The sequence below is a fragment of the Sus scrofa genome, chromosome 8 (assembly GCF_054392235.1).
Source record: "Sus scrofa isolate SSC_HxYL_T2T_F1_AM1 chromosome 8, Sscrofa_HxYL_maternal_Yorkshire_Landrace_v2.0, whole genome shotgun sequence".
NCBI lineage: Eukaryota > Metazoa > Chordata > Mammalia > Artiodactyla > Suidae > Sus > Sus scrofa.
The window spans coordinates 123,895,671-123,918,636 of NC_139390.1; the positions used below are offsets into that span (position 1 = coordinate 123,895,671).

Genomic DNA, 22,966 nt, shown 5'->3' on the forward strand with positions numbered 1-22,966 from the left:
GGGAAGGCTGTGATAATTTCTGCTGTACAACAAAGTGATTCAGTCATACATGTACATGTCTCCATTCTCTTTCATGGACACAATCCTCAAGAATGGACTGTGTCCATGAAGTCCTTTCTTCCACAAAATCTCACCAAATTTCTATGATATCACTCTTAATTGGGACCATATTCACAAATGAGCTTCTAGTAAATATGGAAGGGATAATTAACTTCATTTCAGCACATTAGCAACAGGAAGGTGATGATATGAAATTATCATTAAATGGCAACTGAAATAGTATCAGGTCCCCTACCCATTACAGTGGTGTTTTCACTACAAGGAAAAGAAAGAAGATGAGGATGGCATGGCTACAAGATCAACCTGTGCTTAGGTAGGGAGGAAAATGAAGAAAAAAGGAAGGAAAGAAGGGTTCCTCCTTGAAAAACTAATTTTAGATCAGTATGAGACTCCAAATGTCCTAGAAGTCATGCTATTTAGCAATAATAGTAGTGAAACAGCCCTATTCATCCTATTCCTCCTAGAAGAGACCATTTAAGTCTGTCTCCCTTATTTGCTCCACCCTTTGTCACACTAACACATATTTACCTTGGCAATTTCCTTACATACGTTTTAATTTTATAACTCCATTTTCCACTCTACTTTTATACCCTATATCCTAAAATTTATGTGGAAAACACTATTTTAGAATTAAAACACCTAGGTTGATATTTGCTTCAGATCAAGATTTAATGAAATGATCAAATTTACCTTTCTACCTGAAAAGACAAAATCCATGCAAAATATTTAAACAACAATTTATAAGACAGTGAGCATCAGAAAATAAAGGGTGATGATTTCTGAGAAATTAGAAGTAAATGAAGTAAGATCTACATGTCCCACCTTAATGTCTTGGATAGTTTCCAGGCAATGACATAAGAAGGAGGCACTGAGGTGGAGCCCAGAGCATAACCAGAGTTGAGGAGATGGACTTGAGAGTTAAAGTAGATCAAAGTCCCTAGAATTGTCAGGACAGATGCTAGAGAGGAGAGATATATACATAGAGAGAAACCCAGAACTCTGCAGATAGTACCCTGAGTAGTCAGCAGTGCACTGATCAATACATATATTTGAGAAAACTACCTGAGGCCAGGAAAAGAATCATTGGAAAGGATTAGAGTAATGGTGTCCAGTTCATAACAGGCAAGAAGAGTGCTGGTTGCTATGAGTCAGATTGGAAAATATCAAGATATATGGAGCATAGAGTAAAGTGGAGAGAGGGTCTTGCCTCAGAAATGGGGAATAAGTTCACCTATCTGAGCCTTGCTCCCCTCTCACTTAACAAATTTTAAAAGCAAGACACAAAAAAAGAATTAAGCCATTTCTGAGTAATTTGACTGCATCTCAGAGCAAACATCAAGAATATTTGTAAAAATATATCCAGAACACCACAAGGTAAAATTTATAATGTCTAGTATCCAATCAAAGATTACCAGACATGCAAAGAAGCGGGAAAGTATGAGCCATGATAAAGAGGTAAATCAACCACTTGAAACAGACTCACAACTGACAGATATAAGAATTGAAAGACGAGGACATTAAAAAATTCTTATAACTCTATCCCATATGTTCAGAATTGAACCAGAGAAATTGATGATACATTAAAAAAACACACAAATTGGAATTTTAGAGATGAAAAATACAATGTCTAAGATTAAAAATACACTGGATGTGTTGCCAGATTTTGAAGTTTTCCTGCTCTCATATTCATAAACTATAACCTATTTAATCTTAGTTTACCACTCTGTAAAACAAAATTAATAAAACCAGGTTAAAGGTACTGATGCAAAGATTTAAACAAGATGATAACAGAGTTGATAAGGTAAAACACTTAGCATGGTGTCTGGACACTGTAAATGTTCAATAATTTTGTAATTATTATATTACTTCCCTGATCAGATTCATTTCTGGTTCCCTAATGCTTGAAGAATCAAGCTAAAAATTTCTATGTTGATATTCAAGATCTATTCAATCTGGCTTTAGTTTTTTGTCAAACTTAATTTCTACGTTGGTTTATGCATAGATATATATACATATGCACACATTTTATGGCTGTGCTGCCTGCATATCTAAGTTCCCAGGCCAGGGATTGAATCCAAGCCACAGCTGCAACCTATGCCACAGGTGCAGCAATGCCAGATCTTTTAACCCTCTGTTCTGGGGATCTAACCAACACCTCCACAACAAATTGAACCACTGCAGATGCTTAACCCACTTCACCACAAGGAGAACTCCAATATGAAACTATATTTTAATCAAGCTAAAGTCCATCACTATATATATCCCACAATTCTTTGCCTCAATGCCTGTTATGGGCAGTATTATGTTTTTTCACAAAAAATAAATGTTGAAGTCCTAGACTCATTACCTAAAAATGAGACTATATTTAGAGATAGAGTTACTACAGAGATAATTAAGATCAAGTGAGGTCATTAGGGTGCACTCTTATCCAATATGACTGTGAGCTTATACAGAAGAAAAAATTTAGACATAGACATATACAGAGGGAAGACAACCATCTACAACCAAGGACAGTGCCCTGGAACAGATCTTATCTTCCTTCACGGTCCTCAGAAGGAACCAAACCTGCTGACACTTTTATCTCAGAATTCCAGCCTTCAGAACTATGAGAAAATAAACTGTTATTGTTTAAGCCCCTTGGTCTGTGGTACTTCGCTCCAGAAGTGCTAGCAAACTATTAACACAGCCTTATTCATACTTTCCACTCTGCCTACTCCTGTGCACATATTCAAACTATGAACTCCATTCAAGACTTAGATAGTTGGTCAATTTCTCCAAAAGAATGTATTTCTTTCTCCCACTAAAATGTAATCTCTTTCTCCTTGGGAATCCTATAATATAATCTGTATTCTTATGACACTTACCTTTTCTACATTTTGAATTATCATTAGTTATATGCCCTATTTGCTCCAATTGGACTGACATTTCCCACAGAGTGGAATCTACTGATTCATTCTTATACTCCTCACAGAATCTAGCAGTTCCAGCATAAGGCAGTATCTCCAGTAAGATATTCTGAATGAGTTAAAGCATAAGTCATATGTCAAAAGACAACTCATATACATATGAATCAGTGTGAGTGTGTATTGTATAATTTTGAATTGTCTCCCTCACCAGATAATAAATTCCATGATGGGTTTTATCTGTCTAATGAAAATGTTCATTCAACTTTACAAAAAGCCCATACTATTCTGAAGCAGTAATGGGTTGGTTTCATATATGCAGTAGGCAAAATAATACATTTTTATGACAACTTCAAAAGGAAAAATAATTCACAATTTTGTGATTTTTGGTGCTAACTGTCCTTCAGTTTTCAGGAATAATAACTTTAGGCATCACTTATCTGCTTTCAGGTAGTAATCCTGACATTTCAGTAAAGGAGATCATTCTGGAACCTTCTCTAATATATGATATTTTCTCTCTTTGTTCCAAGCCTCTATATTTGAGTTCATCTCCTCAAACATCACCACCACCTCCATATGGCCCCAGTGCTATATATACCTTACCTTCTTTTTCTTCATCTCTAGAATTTATTTCTATGTCCTCTCCCTCAAGTCAACAGAGAAGGATAAGAGTAATGATCCTTAATTGCTTTGCATATTCAAAACTGAGACAGGGAGAAAGAAGTTTCTTAAGATTTACCTTGAATTGCCTACTCTGAAAACTTTCTTCACTCAGCACATGTAGAATTCTTGTCTTCATACTTCTTGTCTTGTTCCTCTGTGGGGAAATAGTATATCAAAAGTAACAATTTTTAGCAAGCAATTTTTACATTTCACCTCCGCTTACTAAACTCTATGCCCGATAATTACAAGAAAAATGTCTCATGAATTTTTTTGTATGTGTCTCCAGTTTGTAGCACAAGTCTGACATATAATAAGCTCTTCCCATATAGAATTACACTAGCAATTCAGGCTAAAAGATTTCAATAGAAAAGTCAGGATGGGATTTACTGCTTAGTATTACTTCTCCTTTTACTTCTTCTTCTTCTTATTATTACAATTACTACTACTATTCATTGTTTTAATTTTATTTTATGCTGTTTAGTATTATTTACTAAACTGTTTAGTGGGATTTACTGTTTAGTATTATTTCTCCTTTTACTTTTTCTTATTATTATTACAATTACTATTACTATTCATTGTTTTAATTTTATTTTATGCTGGAGTTTCTTTATTTTTTCCTTTTTTTTTAAGTTGCACCCCTGGCACACGGAAGTTCCAGGGGCAGGGATCAAACGCACACCACAGCAGCGACAATGGTGGATCATTTAACCACTGGGGCACTAGGGAACTTCTATACTGAAGTATAGTTGATTTACAGTACTGTAATTACAGTACTGTGTTCATTTCAGGTGAACGGCAAAGTGATTCAGTTACACATAAATACATATCTTTTTTCAGACTATTATACCTTATAATATTATATAATAATATATCATATATTATTTTTTCAGACTACTTTCCCCTGTAGGTTATTACAAAATATTGCATATAGCTCCCTGTACTATACAATAGGTCTTTTGTTGATTTACTATTTATTGTTGTTGTTGCTTTTGTTACTTGTTCTTTATTTTTTTGGTCAAGTATTCTAAGAGAAGATTCACATCTGTTGCTGCTACTTCTTTTTCTTCTTCTTTTTTATCATCATTATTATCATTATATTTTGTTGTGATTGTTATTGCTACTATTCTCTACCAGGAAATCCAAATACAGGTTTACACATGAATTTTTTAAAACATAAGTGATACCAATGCACTCAGAGGCTATTAGGAAGTAAAAGATGTATTTTTATGACATCCATAGTCTCCTAGCTCGTGATGAACTAGAATCATGCTCACCAGAGTTCCTTGCCCTTTCACCATGGCTTTCAGGTAAAGGCATTTCCTTGTGGTTCACCTAGACCTCAGCTGTCTCAAGAGGTGGTTTCTCACTTCCTAATTTTCAGATTGTGGTCTTATTGATGTTTATGGGGGTTGCAATGGACAACTAAAGAGTCTTCAAGGGGGTTAAAATTGGAGAATCACCCTTCTCTGCATAATTAAATGCTCTGCATTTCAAAATATTTTATGGCTATTTACAATGATAAATTAGTGTGCTATGCACAAGGAGGACACCATAATTGGACTTCTGAAACAAAAAATACTGTCATCACTGGGAGCTACTAGTTGTAGGATTTGAGGAATACAGGCGTAGAGTTCAAGAGGCTCCAAAGGACTGAATAATGTCTCAGAGTAAATGTATTACTTAATTGTACAAGGGAAATATGAACTCCTAACAGAGGAAACAGTCCAAAAAAGATGTAAGCACGAATAGGTAAGTTCTAAGCAGAATCCAAAATGGCAGGGTAAACATTAAGCGAAGAACCATGACATGAGTGGACATTCATAGCAAAATGGATTAGAGGCAAAGAAAGTACAGAACATGGTAAAATTCTGGATGCCATATATCAGAAAATAATAGTGGAAATGCATAAGCCCAGAGACTGGCAACTGTGACATCAAGTAAAAGTAGGATCAACCACAGAATACTCCTGTTGAGGATGAAGTGGTACTGATACAGAGCTTCCTTAATTTCTCAGTGTTTCTTTATTATTGAGTAATTTTAACCATTACCCAAAATGAAAATCTAATATATAGGTTTCTCTTAGGTTGATAAGGCTCTAGAAATGTGGATATAAGCTGCTGGAGTGAAATGAATGCATAAGCAACAGTAGAAAAATCAAGATTTGACTCAGGCTTATCAACTCCCTTTTAAGAGAGGCTGCTGGTGCTTTGCCCATATTCCCTTTACTTGGCCAATGAATTTATCACCTGTCAGCTGAGTGTGGACTATTATGAGGTACAAAGGCAGCCTTCTCCAGAGAATTGTCTTTAGCTGGCAGAGCCTATCTCACTAGAAGATGCCTGAGAACTTCCGCACCCCCCTAAAGAGAAGGACATAAAATAACCAGACTAGCTGATATGGGGTTTAAAGTTGCAGCACCCAAGACACTTACTACAAGACATGACAACTCTGTGGTACTATTCACACTCCAGAGTGCCCAGTGGGATAGGCTTAATCTAGACTTCAGTGAAAACACACAGTTTTACTTAGCTTCTTGCTGTGCCATATCCTGCTTCTATTTATATCCTTATGGGCTTCTTATGAGTCCACTCTAGGAGTGCTTGCATCAAATTACTTGACTCAGGCTGTGTCTCTCAGGAAGTGGATCTAAGGCATTCTTTAACGATGTTTACTTATGAAATTTAAAAAAAAGAACCTTAGATATGGTGTGGGTTATGAACTTAGGAATAGATTGAGTCCTGATTCCACCAAGTATTGCTGTGTGACCTCTTTGAGCCTGTTTCCTTGTCATTAATGTGGGAATAATAATGTTAACCTCTTTACAAGGTCTAGAGAGGATTTTTAATAATCTCTATGCTAATAATAATACCCTACATTTATGTATTAAAACCATACTAATTATATCTTATTTATCTATTCATTTATAACCCCTTATTATGTTTCTTCTATAGGCTAGTCACAGACCTATACCTATACTATAGACTCTGTAATAACAGTGATGAACAAATAACAAATAACTATTCTTATGAAAAATGAGGACAATAAATACTCAAAAAGAAAAGTATACAGTGATTTAGGCAAATACTATGAAAAAAATGGAGAAAATAGGTGTAGTAATTTGGTTTTAATCCTCACAATAACCCTATGTTTTACAGGTGAGAAAATAGAGGATTAGAAAGGTTAACTATATTATTCAATATCATACAATCAATCGGGAAGAAAAGACAATGCAAATCCAGGCACATCTAACCTAATGGCTAAGCTAGTACATCAGAACATATGACAAATGCCATTGATAGTAACAACAACATTGAATAACTGATAAAGTATTCCACCTACGGTCATGAAGATTTTCCCCTATGTTTCCTTCTAGAAGTTTTACAGTTTCAGGTCTTATGTTTAAATCTTTAATCTATTTTGAGTTGATTTCATATAGTGTTAAAATAAGGGTCCAATTTTATTCCTTGCATGTGGATATCCATGTTCCCAATACTGTTTATTGAAAATACCATCATTCCCCCATTATGTATTCTTGGCATCCTTGTTGAAGATCAGTTGGCTGCATATTGTGGATATGCTGCTGGGCTGGCTAATCTATTCCATTCATCTATGTCTATCTTAAGACCAGTACCATACAGTTTTGATTACTATAGCTTTAGCATATTTTGAAAGCAATAAGCATGATGCCTCCAGCTTTGTTCTTCTATCTCAGAAATAATTTGACTATTTGTGGTCTTTTGCAGTTCCATAAAAATTACAGAGTTTTTTTTTTCCCTGCAAAAAAATTCCCACTGGGATTTTGATGGGAATAGCATTGAATCTATGGATTGCTTTGAGTGGTTTAGAAATTTTAACAATATTAAATCTTTCAATCCATAAACATGAATACCTTTCTATTTATTTGTTTCTTCTTATATTTTTTCATCAACATTTTTAATGTTCAGTATACAAATCTTTTACTTCCTTTGTTTAGTTTATTTCTAAGTATTTTATTATTTTTGATGCTACTGTAAATGAGGTTGTTTTTGTAACTTCCTTTTCAGATAATTTGTCTTTAGTATACAGATATACAAGCGAATTTAGTGTGTTGATTTTGTTTCCTTCCTGCAATTTCACTAAATTAGTTTATTAGTTCTAATAGGGTTTTTTTTTTTTCCTCTTTTTAGGGCTGCATCTCAGCATATGAAAATTCCCAGGCTAGAGGTCAAATCCGAGCTGCAGCTGCCAGCCTAAGCCACAGTCACAGCAATGCAGGATCCAAGTCATGTCTGCATCCTACACCACAGCTCATGGCATTGCCAGATCCTTAACCCACTGTGCAGAGCCAGGGATCGAACCCACAATCCTCATGGATACTAGTCCGGTTTGTTACTGGTGAGCCATAATGGGAACTCCTAGTTCTAATGGGTTTTTTAATGGAATCATTAGGATTTTCTTTTTTCTTTTTCTTTTTTTCTTTCTTTTTTTTTTTTTTTTTTTTTTTTTTTAGGGCCACACCTGCAGCATATGGAGGTTGCCAGGCTAGGGGTCGAACTGGAGCTTTAGCTGCTGACCGACACCATAGGCACAGTAATGCCAGATCCGAGCCGTGTGTGCGACCAAAACCACAGCTCACAGCAATGCCAGATCCTTAACCCACTGAGCCAGGAGGCCAGGAATCAAACCCACAAACCTCATGGTTCCTAGTTGGATTCGTTTCCGCTGCACCACAATGGGAACTCCTGGGATTTTCTATATATAAGATCATGTCTTCTGCTAAAAGGGACAATTTTAATTCTTCCTTTCTAATTTGCATAATTTAAATTTTTTTCCTTGCCTAATTTCTCTGGCTAGGATTTCCAGTATTACATGGAAAAGAAGTGTCAAGAGTCGGCATCCTTGCCTCTGTCCTTATGTTAGAGAAAAAGCTTTTATCTTTTTATTGCTTAGAATTATATTAGCTGTGGGCTTATCATACATGGTTTTTACTATGTTGATGTACTTTTCTATTTCTAGTTTGTTTGGAGATTTTATCATGAAGGGGTGAAACTTATCAAACACTTTTTTCTGCATTTATTGAGATGACCATGTGATTTTCATTCTTTATTCTATTAATGTGGGGTACAATATTAATTGATTTTCATATGTTGAACCACCCTTGCATCCCAGGGACAAATCCCACTTGGTATTGGTGTACAATACTTTTAATATAGTGTCGAATTAGATTTGATAGTATTTTGTGGAGAATTTTTATGCCTGTATTCATCAGGGTTACTTCCTATGGTGTCTCTGTCTGTCTTTTCTGTCGGGGTAATTCTGTCCTCATAAATGGGTTGTAAGGAAGGGTTCCCTCCTCTTCGATTTTTTGGAAGCATTTGAGAAATATCGGTATACATTATTCTTTAAATGTTTGGTACAATTCACCAGTAAACCATCTGGTCCTGTGATCTTTGTTAAGAGATTTTTGATTACTAAATCAGTCTCCTTATTTGTAATTGGTCTCTTCAGACTTTCTACTTTTTTTATGATTCAGCCATGGTAGCTTGTATATTTCAAGGAATGTATCCATTTCTTCTAGGTTATCCAGTTTGTTGGTATATAATTGTTTACAGTAGCTTCTTATGATTCTTTTTATCTCTGTGGCACTAGTTGTAATATCTCTTCTTTCTTCTTTTCTCAACATTTATATTATTTATTTGAGTGTTCTCTCTTTGTTGGTCTAGCTAAAGATTTGTCTTATAAAATCTAGCTAAAGATTTTATATAGTTAAAAATAATAAGAAGGAAACATCCAGCCTTTATACAACTGGATGTCAAATTCTGATGTAGTGTGCCCCTCCCCTCCCATTCAGAGTGCCCTGTGGTCAAAGGATTATGCCAAAGGCTAGTTTGTCTGCTGATAAAATACTTTGTTTTCACATAAAATTATTTGCCACTCTAATGAGTAATTATTCTCTTCCATTGGAAAGATTTTACATCTACGTAGTTGAGAAGTTAGAAAATTATTCTTATTTCTTATCATTTTAAGATTTTTAGTCACCAGGATATTCATCTTAAGTATGTAAAAAATGTCTCTAAGACAAATCATACAACACAAGTTAAGAATAAATAATAGCATAGATAAGGAAAAATAAAGAAAGGATAACTATATTTATTGAGGTTAATTTTATTTAAAGATATCCTAATATCATTACTTGAGATCATTCTATCCCATTTCACATTGTTGCCTTAGTTTAATGGAAAAATATGTTTGTCATGAACTCCAAGTGTTAATAAAGAAAACTGATGAATAGATTTCAAATCCTTTTAAAAATAAATATATGTTAAATTCAGTTACTTCTCTATGCGGGATTAAATGGATGTAGAGGGAAGAAAATAGGACCCAGAATTCAGAAATAAATTCTTATTTTCACAGTGGTCTTAGATATTTTGAAAAATTACTACCAAAGAAATTAATGAGCTACTCTATATGGTAACCAATGTCTGTATCTTTATTTTATTATAAAAATTATCTTTAAAATTTGGATTAATGAAGATAGATCCCATATTTTATCAAATAAAGGTAGGATGGAAAACTAAGCAGAGACTCCAAAAGACACTACCTAAATTATCTATTGCTGACTGTAGATCACTCCAAAATTTACCCCAAACTTACCCCAAATTATCCCCAAGCTTAACAAATTCAAACAAAAATTATTATTTCTATGAGTCAAGAATCTTGCTGTGGTTTAGATAGGTGTTTATGGCTTAATCTCTGAGAAGTCTACAATCAAGGTGTTACCTGGGGCTGCAGTTATCTCAGTCTCAAGTGAAGGGGAATCTACAATGAAGTCCACTCAGATGGATGTTTATGGGTCTCAGGTCTTTGCTAGCTAAAGTCTGGAACTATCAGCTTCTTGCCATGTGGCCTTCTCTACATCATGGCAGCTAGTTTCTCCTGGAGTACAGATTCTGAGAGAATGATCCCAAGACAGGAGCTACAGTCTTTTTAAATGTCATCTTTGAATTGGCATCCCATCACTTCTGTTACATTCAATTCATTAGAAGCCAGTAACCAAACCCAGCCTAACTTAAAACAAAGGATTACATAAGGATTTGTGAATGAGGATTCAGGGATCGTTTGGGGCCTTTGTAGAGTCTGTCTTCCAGAGCCTGTATCTACTTATGACCCTCAGTGCTAACAGACATATTTCCTTTTCCTCTTAGACACCCGAAAACAGTCCATTTTCTTCTCCAGTGCTTGGGCACCATGAATGAATGAAAACCAGTGGAACCCAAGGGTAATGAACAAATAACTCTAATACTATACAGTTTGGTTTCAAAGCTCAAGGTGGACTAAATGGGGCTTATCCATGTGATCTCAGAATGGCATTAACTCCCTAATGTATATAATAAAAAGATTCACGTCTTTATCTAATTTTTCCAGGTATCTAAAAAACGTTTAGATTTTTTGTTTGTTTGTTTCTTTTTTTCCCCCTTTGCCTTCCCTCAATTATATCTTACTTTTGATTCTTTACTCTTTGATCTTCATTGGGGATCATGTCCCAAACATCATTACTATACAGACAAACTGGGCAGATGGAAAGTGTTACTAAAGGTCTTAGCCTCTGCTAGGTATAGCTTCTAATGAAAGGAATTAAGGAGGAAAAGATTATTCCTTTGTCTGATTTTTTAACCTAGCTAAATATAGCCATTTTTGTCTGAGGTCACTAAAACCTAAATTTCATTATGCATACTCTGGGTATACATACTTCAGAAATAAATTTAGCCACAACAGAATCTATTATTATTAAAAGGCTAAAATGTGTAATTTGCATTTTATTCAGGAGACTTGGCTGTTCCCATAAGCTAACAGTTGGTTAACACTGGGACTGGTTCTTTCTCCTGCATTTAAATCCCAGTTCTAAGACTGTCAATGTTTAAACACAAGCTTGAATAAAGGGGTATACAAAAAGTTGTATAGTTAAGTTCTATAGTTAAATACAACTATTTTACAGGCTCAGTCTCTTTAATGTACCTTATTTGGCACATGCAATTCATACTATGCTGGGGAAAATAAATTAAAAGTGTAAAATTTTAATAGCATATTATGCTTTCTCAATTTTTCCCATTTTTTTTACTCTAAAACACCAAGTTCCATTTTGCTGCCATTTTTCTCCCTTTAATGACCTTCATTAAATTCTAAAATTCTGAACCCTACTTGTGAAAATGTAATGATAAAATAAACTAGTAGCAAAGTTGAATGGAATCCAGTTCTAAAATCCCTTGCTTCACTCAGCTGCTTCTTAGATACCTGAAATGTGCTTCTTAATTTAGAAAGGAAAATTGCAGTGAGGCTGCAATCCTGCATTTCAGAGACAAGGGAGCAGGAAATGATTTGCAGTTGATTGAAAGGTGGTGTTTGCACTTAGGATTTCCACAGCTTTCCAATTTTAACCTTGGAGCTTACCTATCTTTGATTTTAAGAATTAGATCCAATCCATATTCTGGATATCTCCTCTATTGAGGTGCATCTTGGCTGTGGATAAGAAAAATGAAGGCTACATGCTCAGTCCTAAAAGAGGAAAGAGCAAAACAGAATGTGATGGAAATAAACGGAGGCTACATTTAGCTTTTCTCTGAGCCAAGGATAAGGAGTTGATTTCTCCTTTAATTTAACCCTTGGATTGTCACTAAGAAATAAAGAGCTCTAGAGAATATTCTATTGCATTTTCCATTTCCAAGCAGAAAAACAAAGTTATAGAATGAGAAAACTTTTTTTAAATTTTCATTGCAAGATGTTATGAGTAAATATGGTAGAGTTGAGTATAAAATATTTATGTATATACGCATATTTTTGTATGGGTATATGCAAATAAAGTTTGAAGCAAGGTTTAAATCTCATTGTTTTCCTAAAATGTAGGATAATGGGTTTGTTTTCCAGGTTAAGCTATGCTTTGTTTTCTAAAAATAAACTGTATCATTCTTCATTTAAAAGGACAGTCTGGGAAAACTGACTGCTGTCCAAGAGACTGCTGTTAACAATTCTTAGTCAAGGCCTCCTATATCTGAGTTCTGAATTAACTAGCATAGTGTACCTGGCAAGCTCTCAGTTTACATTGGTTAAGTAACTGAATAGAGCAATGAAAGAAATAAGGAAGAAAAAGAAAGGAGAGAGATTGAGAGAGAGAGATTGATATGGAGATCGAGAGAGAGAAAGGGAAGAAGGATATAAATGGCACAAAAACATTTTATCAAATGGATATTACACCGACAAAAGCTTTCTCCACTTGACTTCCAGGAATATCACTCTTTCCTTTTTCCTCCTGCTTGCTTCCCTACTTGTGCCTTTTCATTCTCCTGTGAAGGTTTCTTTTTATTACTCTAATTTGTAAAAATTGGGCCTAGACCTCAGCTATTGATTTTTCTCTGTTTTGCCAATTCCCAGAATCTCTCTTCATGACTTTATTATACCAATAATCCAACCCATCCACCTAATATATATCTAAACTCAAGTGCTTTCCTGAGCCCTGGATTTATTTTCTTAACTTCCAACTTGAACTCCCATTTAGATATCAAGTGGCCATTTCAATGTCAACTTTTACCAAACAGAACTCTTGATTGATATACCCTCTCTTCTAATCTCTTCCTTCCTCAGTCTTCCCCAGATCTACCAATGATATTGTCTTTATTCAGTTTTTCAAACTAAATCTTAAAGACTTTAAAAATTTCTTTTCTTTTACTGCCCCAGTCATCAATCCTTTCACATGCCCTGTTAGTTCAAAGGAGATCCCAAATCTCACCATTTTACTTTGTCCATGGCTGTTATAGAAACTTGTTCAACTGGTTCTTTTCTTGCCTAGATGATTCGATTAGTCTGACAGTATTCCTGCTTCCCCTTTGCCCCTTGTTTCAATCAAAGTCTAACTAGATAAACAAATCATAATAGAGAATTTTCCATCCAAAGGCTGAGGTTCAAAAAGAGGAGGCATAACCAGAGCCCAAAAGTATCTTCACTGCTGATGTAGAACCATGGTAATTCACTCAGATCATAATCAGTGATGAGGCAGAGAGAGAAGATTTAAAAAAAGATCTGGCTTCTCTGTTTCCTCCATCTGCTAGTGTCTCACTCAGCTACTTCATAAGGAGGCCTAGAAAATACAGTACAAAGGGTCCATCCCATCCTCCAATGACATGGAACAGAACATGAGAAAGGAAAGGATGCATATGAAAGCAATTGGGCCAAGGAACCATCAGCTCTGACCCCTCTCTCCACCCTACTTACAGCTTATTGTCCTCAAAAGCAAGAGTGAACTACATGAAAAGAATATATATCAACCCAAGTGTCCCAAACTTCCAATGGCTACATCATGCTCTAAATAAAATACAAAGTTCTTAATATGACCTATAATCCCTCATGTAACCTAGCCACTCTCTACCATTCTAATTTCTTCCTAATGCTTTCCTTTTCCTCATCTCATTTTAGCACATAGCCTTTCTTGCATTTCTTTGAATATGCCTAGCAAATCTTCTTCCCCAAGAGCCTAGCCATCTGTTTGGTAAATGGTTTCCCTTGTTTACTAAGTTTTTTCCCTAGGTCTGGTCGGGACTGTGCTCAAATATCCCTTCCCCAGAAACCACTCATTTACAAGATTGACTCCCCCATTATTGTTTTTTTGTTTGTTTGTTTGCCTTTTTAGGGCTGCACCTGCAACATATGGAGGTTCCCAGGCTAGGGATCTAATCGGAGCTGCAGCCACTAGGCTAAGCCACAGCCACAGCAAGGCAGTATCCGAGCCGCATCTACGACCTACACCACAGCTAACGGCAACGCTGGATCCTTACACCACTGAGCCGAGGCCAGGGACAGCACGCACATCCTCATGGATGTTAGTCGGGTTCCTTAACTGCTGAGCCGCAAAGGGAACTCCTGACTCTCCCATTAATTTATGTCTCTTGCCCTGCCTTATTTTTCTTCTCAGTGCTATCACTACCTCACTCTATACAGAATTCATGTTTGTTTATTGTTTTTCTTCCCTTCTAGAGGATAAGCTTCCTTAGGGTAAAGCTTCACTTATTTGCTAACATATCCCCAGTGCTTAGATCAATGCCAAGCAAATAGGAAATCAATAGGTATTTGTTCAGTAGGGGAATATAAATAAATTTCTTTTCTTATCCCTATAGAAATTTTTAGCTTAGATTTCAAAATTGGTTTTTATCCAACTGTTTCTTTTAAAGTAAATTCTTTGGAATCCAGAACACATTTTTAACAAACAGCTCTATAGCTATAGCAAGGTGGTAGATAGCTTTTTAGTTGACTCTACTCAGAGTGTGGCTACAGTATAATCAATTCAAATCAAAGTGAATGGAAAACCAAAGTAGATTATTATATTTAAACAATATGAATTTTTGAATACTAATCATTATAAAAAGTATATTAAAGGAAACATAAAATCTCACCATACATACAATTTTGACATTAAAACTAATCTTATATGGCACCTAGTCAAACTCCAAGCCAAAGAGGAAATTGCCTTTTGAAACAAATCTGTGAAAAGGTCATTTACTCTGTATGAATATACCTAATGAGAAAAACTAACTGCGTTGTAAGGCATTGTCCCCACCAGATGAATCTGAGCTCATTCTACAATTTATTAAAATCTATTACAATGTCTCTCATCATCTAATATCTGCCAATGTTTACCATTTTGTCTTCTGAATTTATAGTGGGTAAACATAACCCCCTTTTATATAACAGCTCATCAATTATTTGGAGGTAGCCACTATGTCCTTCCTAAAATTCTTCCTCTCTATGTTATATATCCTACTTCTTCTAATCCATTCACATACAGCTTGATTTTCAGACCTCTTCATAGGTTAATCACCCTCCTCTATATATGTTCCTGCTTGACAATTTCCAGAGCTGGATTTCTCTATTAGTTAGCCATTGGAGTATAACAAAACACTCCAATATCCAGTAGGTTAAAACATAAACCAATTTTATGACTCATGAGTCCATTTGTGGTATCATTTTCTAGTCTCAGCTAGGCTTGGACATCCTTGGACAGCTGTGAGTCAGGTCAGAGATTCTGGTGATGTTGGCTGAGCTCCCTTACATGTGCTAAAGAGGTTTAGAAAGCTTCAACTGAGGCAACTGGCTTCTCTTCCATGTGATCTTCATCTCCAAGCAGGCTAGCTCAGGTTTGCACAGACCACTAAGAGAGAGAAGCAGCATAAGAACAATAGAAGCCAGAGTTCAGGATGGGTGCCATGCCATTGGACTCTAGTTTCTTGGCCAAAGCTTATTAACAGCCCAGCACAGAATCAAAGAATGGGAAAAATACCCCACTTCTTTGTGAAAGGAGCTACAGTGTCACGTTGCAAAAGTAGTAAATAAATGGAGAGAAAAAAACAGAATTATTTTTGCAGTCAATCTGCTACAATTTCCAAGCTAGACCAAGCATGTACTTAGTGTTCTAGAAAAACAGAAACATCAAAAAGAGGGGGATGGAGATAGAGATAAGAAAGCATTTGGTATTTAATATATTGTTTTCATTTATTGAAATAATCATTTTAGAAATAATTAGAATTTAGTTGTATACGTTATGTTTATTTTACAGATCGTTATTGATATTTATTTTGAATGACATATGGAGAAGAAGGCCACCATAAGCCTTTCAGTGCTTATGAAATATTTTTAATTTAAGCTTTTAGTTGATGCCCGTTGCCACCAAACTGCACAATCACTTGACCCCCGAAAGAAGCTGGAGACTTTTGGTAACTCAAAGGACTGTAGGCTCTCCTCCAACAAGATATCACTAACTACATGTTAAAACTGCCACCACTGCCTGATGCCAAACTTTAACCTTCAGAGTGTATTGACTGCTTTTTACTCCTACTTTACAAATCTCACAAATATTCTCTTGTGGCCAACCTGTTACAAATTTTTTAATTAATTTTTATTGTGTTAAGTGGCACCCTGGGTTTTGATAGTATGCCAGGGTTCAACAAAAGACCACAGGTAATAGAAATAGAGATGTCCCTAGGTCTCACAGGGCCTGGAGGCAGTATGTTGCCTGCAGGGGTCATGTGGGGACATCAAGGCAGAAGGCAGAGAAAGAGAGTGAGGCAGGACTTGGGTTACATGCTTTTATTAGGGTCTGCAAGTAGAGTGCTTCAGGATTATCAGGCTAAGGCTGGATTGATCAATTCGAATCAAAAAAAGATGAAGTTTTGGTAAACCTTCTGGGGTTGGGTAGTATCCTGTCTAAGGGGGCACAACAGGAAGCCGCTGGGAGGCAGGGAAGAGTGCTTATCACAAGAGCATTATGGAGTCATATCAGGATATCTGGTTTACTTATGACTCTGGGCTTTTTTCTAGGGCATATGCCAGGGGGCTGAGGGTGGGGCTAAGCTCAAGCCCCGCCCACGACCCCCTCAGTAGTCCACTTGGCTACACAAAAGGGATACCATGTCAGCAGTATTACCAAGTAGTTTAGCTAAACTCTCAATAGAATCTAACCTGAAACCATAAATAGAAAGGAATTCTAGAAAATGTTTAGTTTAGCTAAGTTGACACAATAGGAAAACAACTCACTTTACCTTTTTCAACTTGAGATACAGGTAAGGATGTATTAACCTTACTTATCCCCCAAAGAAAGATTGGAAAAAAAAAAAAACAAACAAAAACAAAAACAAAAAAAACTCATGCTTCCACTAACATGGTGTACATGAAGTTCATACAACCAAAATAAAAAAAAAAAAAATCAAAACCAAAATCCACTAACCATCTCTCCAAAAAAAGGATAAATGCCTCCATGTCACTTTCTATCTTTTTTTTTTTCTTTTTTTTTTACCTAAAGAAGCTAAGGCACATTTTAAATGCTAAATAAGGTTAAGTAGTATTAACACACTTATGTTAAATTATAGAGGTTATGGAATTTTTAAAAAAAGGAATTGATGAGTTCATGCACAGATATTCATATAAAAATAAGGAAGAGATCCTCATAAGTTTTAGTGTGTAGCTGATAATTATAATTTGGCATTTCTTTATTTCCTTTGCCCCCAGTGAGCTCCTCTATAGATCACAATTCCTTGCCTAAGAGGATGATGCAAACCTGTATTGATGGAAGTTTTGGGCTTTAGCAGTCCTGCCCGTTCTGTATTAAGTACTTGTAGTTTCCAATTTCCTTTATCATAAAACATGGGGCACTAAGAGGGTACCCAAGGTATCTACTTCATTCCAGGCATATGTCTTCTTCCCCCATAGTAGCAAACTGATTTTCCCTGAAGAGTCAGGATCAATTGTTTCAGAAAGTATAGTAATCCCCTCCTTTGCCAGCAGATTCATTGTCATGAGAATTCTAAAGTGGCCAAATGGCAGTCTATACTGCTAGTTTAATAAGGCAATTGTGTACTCTGGTGGGAGTATTCATTCCTTGGGAACTAAGACGTATCAAGCAGCAGAGCCCAAAGACATGAGGGCAGGAAGTAAAGCTTTCACAAGTAGTTTACTCACTAGGGGTAAGGGTAAAAGAATCACCCCCAAATTTTATCCCTTGTTTCCTGAGTTATGAATGTATGCTGTGGGATAAACAGAACTAAGTTGGTCATAGATTTACAACATAGATTACATTCTGGGAGACATTATTCTAACGCCAGAAGTTGATGTGCCCATCTGGCCCAGTATCAATCTCCTAAAAGCTTTTTCACCCTTTTGTCACGCTAGCTGCTTTAGGGAGATGATGACCATGGGAATCAACAAACTCCACAAGCATGAACCATTTCCAGACACATCAACTTTTCCTTCACCCTAAAAGTCATGTCTTAATGTGTTCCAGATACTTGGACTCTAAAAATTTCACTGGAGCAGCAAACTATTGAATTTTGGTGGCATTTATCTCCATCCTTCTGATACACATGGACACTATCGATGTGTCTAAAGAAAATATTCCTTCCTTCTCAGCATGAGAAGGAAGAATTCTATCATTCTATCATTAATGAATTCTATCATTAATTGAATGACTTCTTGACATTCTGGAATGGAGAGGCATCAAAGTATCTATTGACAAGGTAATGACATTGGACTAGCAAGTTGATAGGGCCTTAGTAGAGGACAGTGAAGGTGTACTTCTGACCTTTCCAGGTGAAAGCAAGCAGCTCCCAATAAACAGATAGGACATAAAAATCAAGGTAAAGCATTTGTTACATTAATTTATGCATTCCAGGTGCTGGAGATCATATCCATTTGCTCAAGCATCAAAATCACATCTGAAATGGTGGCCACAAGTGAAATCACCATCTGGTTGTTTATGATAATTTGCTGTCACTCTGCAAGAACCAGCTCTTTTCTGTGTAGGCCACATAGGTGAGTTGAATGGGGATATGGTAAGATTCATCATACCACACTTCTTTCAGATCTGCGAAAACGGCAATAATCTCTGCAAAACTCCCAGGATGCAACTTCTATTTGGTAGGCAGAGGCAATTCTAATGCTTTCTATATAGGCTTTCCTGACATAATAGCTTCCAAACTCCTTTGAGAAGAAATAAAATAATTCCAAGAGGAAGATACATGATAAAAAAAAGAAATGGTAAATGTTGGGATTCTGCCAGTTGCTAAGGATGTCTATTCCAATGTGATTATTTTTTCTTTCTTTCTTTTTAGTGCCACACCCACAGCATATGGAAGTTCCCAGGCTAGAGATAGAATTGGAGCTGCAGCTGTTGGCCTACGCCACAGCCATAGCAATGTGGGATCCTTAACCCACTGAGCAGAGCCAGGGATCAAACCTCCATCCTAGGGATACTGGTCAGGTTTGATACCACTGAGCCCCAATGGGAACGCCCCTAATATGATTTTGGAACTAAATAAATAGCCACAGGGTTAGTTCAGGAAACCACTGAGCCCACTATGAGATGGACCTTAACTAGGTGTTTACAAACCACCTAACCTCTATAAGCTCTTACCCAGATTGGTGACCCACACTGGTGGTTTGGGTCTCCAAAGCATAGTGGCAGTTTGGAGCCAGTGTCCAATTATATCCATAAATGCTTTTTAGATACACTTATGCAGTGTAGAGATTCAGTCTTTCCTTTATGCAAGATACTCTGAATTTATGAAAGGGCTCAAGTCTGAGAACTGTTTGAGAGGTTGCAACCATTTACTGTGGTAATTCAAGTAAGGATTCTGTTCACCAGACCTAGAGCTTTTCCACTTATGCCTATCAAGTGACAGTTTAATAGGCTACTCGTTTATTTTAGTTTTGAGAACACCATGTACAATTAGCCAGAGCATCAATCTCTGAACTTCAAGCCATTCTAGCAACTGTTTTGCCTCTGTCCAGTAACCATTTATAGTAACAATACTCATAACCATGATTGCCTTTGGAAATAAAATGCACACCTTGGCCTCTGCCAAGCTGGGACACATCATCCATATTGAATGAAGGATCCTAACTCAGTGGTAGACAGTTCCCACTGTCATTCTTGCCTATAGAGAATAAACAACACGAAGATCTTGAAGAAAACTAGAATTCCTTTCTGGATATCTGCTTTACAGCTTTTGTGAAGGAAATAATCTCCTCTGCACAGTACAAAGAATTTAATAAATTGAGAGATGCTTTCATGATAAATTCATTCTAGAATTCTGAATTTCTTTAGCTTTTGGATGCCTTCCTCTACAGTGTACCAAGGAAATTACGACACTTCAACTTCATTTAGTGTAGGTCATATGTGAATTGAGCGTTTAGTGGCTAGTCCAAGAAAACTGTTATTTCCAGTCACCAGAGCTAACCTATTGAATCTATGCTTATCAACAAATTCAATCTGATCCAAAATTACATTTCTTCCATCCTGTCCCGGTAGCTTTAGAATCTACCTCCATATCTGGAATAGTAAATCTCAGGATATTTTGCATCTGCCTCCTGGGACCTTCTTGTCCATGCCAGAACTTGAACCTGGTTATAGGTCTACAAGCAGTAAGAACTGGTACGTCCTCCCCATTTGGGGGTAATCCCCCCATCATTGCTCTACATTTAACACATGCAACCTTGTGATTTTATGAATTAACTTTGTATTATAATGCAGCACTCTCATGTTTAGACTTTGAGGTTTGGTTTTCAGAAACTTTGGCCCCATGCCTGGAAGAGCTAAGGGCCTTTATTTAGGGCAAAGTCCTAAAATTCTGCTTTCTTATCCAGAACTTAAGGTGGAAAATTAAACCACTGAGTTCCCCACTTTCTTTCTTCGAGTTCTCCAGTGTACTCTCAAGTAACCAACAAATTCCTTTATGGTCTTTATTTTCACACTGCTTTATTTTCAAACCAGCACTGCTCAACTTAAAGTATTATGTTTTATAATGATGTGATTTTAGGTGTCCTCGTAATCATTTAACTAATTGCTTTGCTATTGCATGGCATGAACAACCAGTGTCACTTTTACCACCTACAACAAGGTTATTAATGCAGTTAAACTTAATTAGATTAGAAAATCAATTCCAGATGTCTCAGAAAGTATCCTTAAGTTTTTATTTCTCTAGAACTACTTCAGTATCAATTTCAATGTCACGGTTTTATCAGGGATCAAAACCACAATATAATCAATGGAGTAAGATGTGTTATAAAGACTATAAATATTCCACATTTGTAGTTCTTGGTAAAGAAGTTTATGGGAAGTTGTTGCCTCTCATCCGGTGGTAGACTGGAGGTCACTGTAGGTTGGTTGGCCAGAAGTCAGAAAGAAAAGTTACACGTGTAGTTTAGTAATCCTTTCTTCACTCATATTTACCTTCTGTAAAGCCTTTACTCAATTTTGCATTTGATTTTTAAAATCATATTTACATACATGACAAAATTTTCTATTGGCTATTCTTCATGCTTCTAGTTCTCGGCACAATTTCTCAATATTTCATATTGTGTTTAACATATATAGTATATTTATTTTAGTCTTAGACTTTAACTGTATTTATTATCTGAATACCCTATGGATTTGTTGTTACTGTATGTTTTATTTGTTTTAAATAGTTATTATGTTATCTAAAATTTTAACATGCCTGGTTATTTTGATTAGGCATCTTCCATTGAATATCTTAAAATGTACAAATAATTTGAGTCTTAGTTATTTTTTCCTCCAGACTGTATTTGAGTTTCCTTCTAGTAAGTGACTAAGGTAATAAGGATAGAACCATAGCAAATATGTAAAAGTCTAAGGACTTATAATAACAAAAAATACTCTCCCTGGTCAGCAATGAAGTTTCCTAGGGCACCAAAATATCATTCTAAAATTGATTAATAAGTAAAAGAATACATATTTATCATTATTTTCTACATAAACTCTAATAAAAGCTAAGCAAATAGTTGATTAAATGTTTTTTAAAAGAGAATTGTAGCTAATAAAAAAAACTATTTTGCTAAAAATATTACAGTAAAATGCTGATGGGGAAATTTAATGGAAAAGATAATAATTAATTTATAACCAGGAGTATGTATCTCATGAATTTATAACCAGGAGTATGTATCTCATGAACCCATGTTATATGGAAGCCCAAGTAAACCACTTTTAAAGAAGTATCGCTTCCCTAAATTGATCCTAAATTTAATAAAAATTCTAGATATAATTACCAGTTTAAAGACACTACTAACCTAGCAACCAGATAAACAAAAAATTATATATATATATACATATATATATAATATCAGTGTAAAAAAACACAAAGTATGGGGATATTATGGAATAAAAAATATCAAAGACAGAAGAACAGAGAATGTATAGTAACTTTAGTAGATAAGCTGTATGTATCTGATAAGTGGTTTTTATCCGAGAATTATAGGTGTGAGTTATTTATTTGTACTGTATTTCCATTGAGGATAAAAAGAACTTATTATCCTTTTACAAGAGGTAGAATATTTTTGTAAATCAGTCTCAATATCGAACATTATTTTATGCGCAAAGCTTTATAACTATATCTGATTGATTTGAAAATATCAGTTATTCCTAAAATTTTAGTTTCCAGTTTCTTTGTTCCTTCTTTTTACGAACCCTAATACTTTTATAAAATGTAACTTATTTGTGAATAATGCTTACAAGCAGCAATTGCTGATATTAAAAGATTAATGTTACATTTCTTAACTCAAAAGTTCCCCATAAGTTAATATAGATAAGTTTTATAATTCTTTTTGTGAGTTTATAGTAGAATGTAAACTCCAAAGCAAGACGCACTAAAATTTTTAAAGTTCTTTTTATCCTCAATGGAAATACAGTGATGTTGCTCACTTCAAAAGCAGAAAAGTTCAATGGAGAGAATTTTATATTGATATATAGAGAATAAAAGGCCAAAAAAAAATCTCCTACAGCATCTCTGAAATCACCTGAGATTTCCTTGAAA

At 35.6% G+C, this 22,966-nt stretch overlaps 1 long non-coding RNA gene across 16 annotated transcripts in view; it reads right to left on the reverse strand.

The window, feature by feature from the left end:
* The window catches only part of LOC106507803 (uncharacterized), a 638,301-nt gene that overhangs the window by 196,042 nt on the left and 419,293 nt on the right, over window positions 1-22,966 (reverse strand). For 15 of the 16 annotated variants that reach the window (XR_014813302.1, XR_014813299.1, XR_014813291.1 and 12 more), the window contains exon 4: window positions 3,703-3,780. This is a non-coding gene — a long non-coding RNA (uncharacterized LOC106507803). Of the gene's footprint in view, window positions 1-153; window positions 3,781-22,966 lie in introns of all 16 variants that reach the window. The other variant, XR_014813304.1, reaches the window with a different exon arrangement.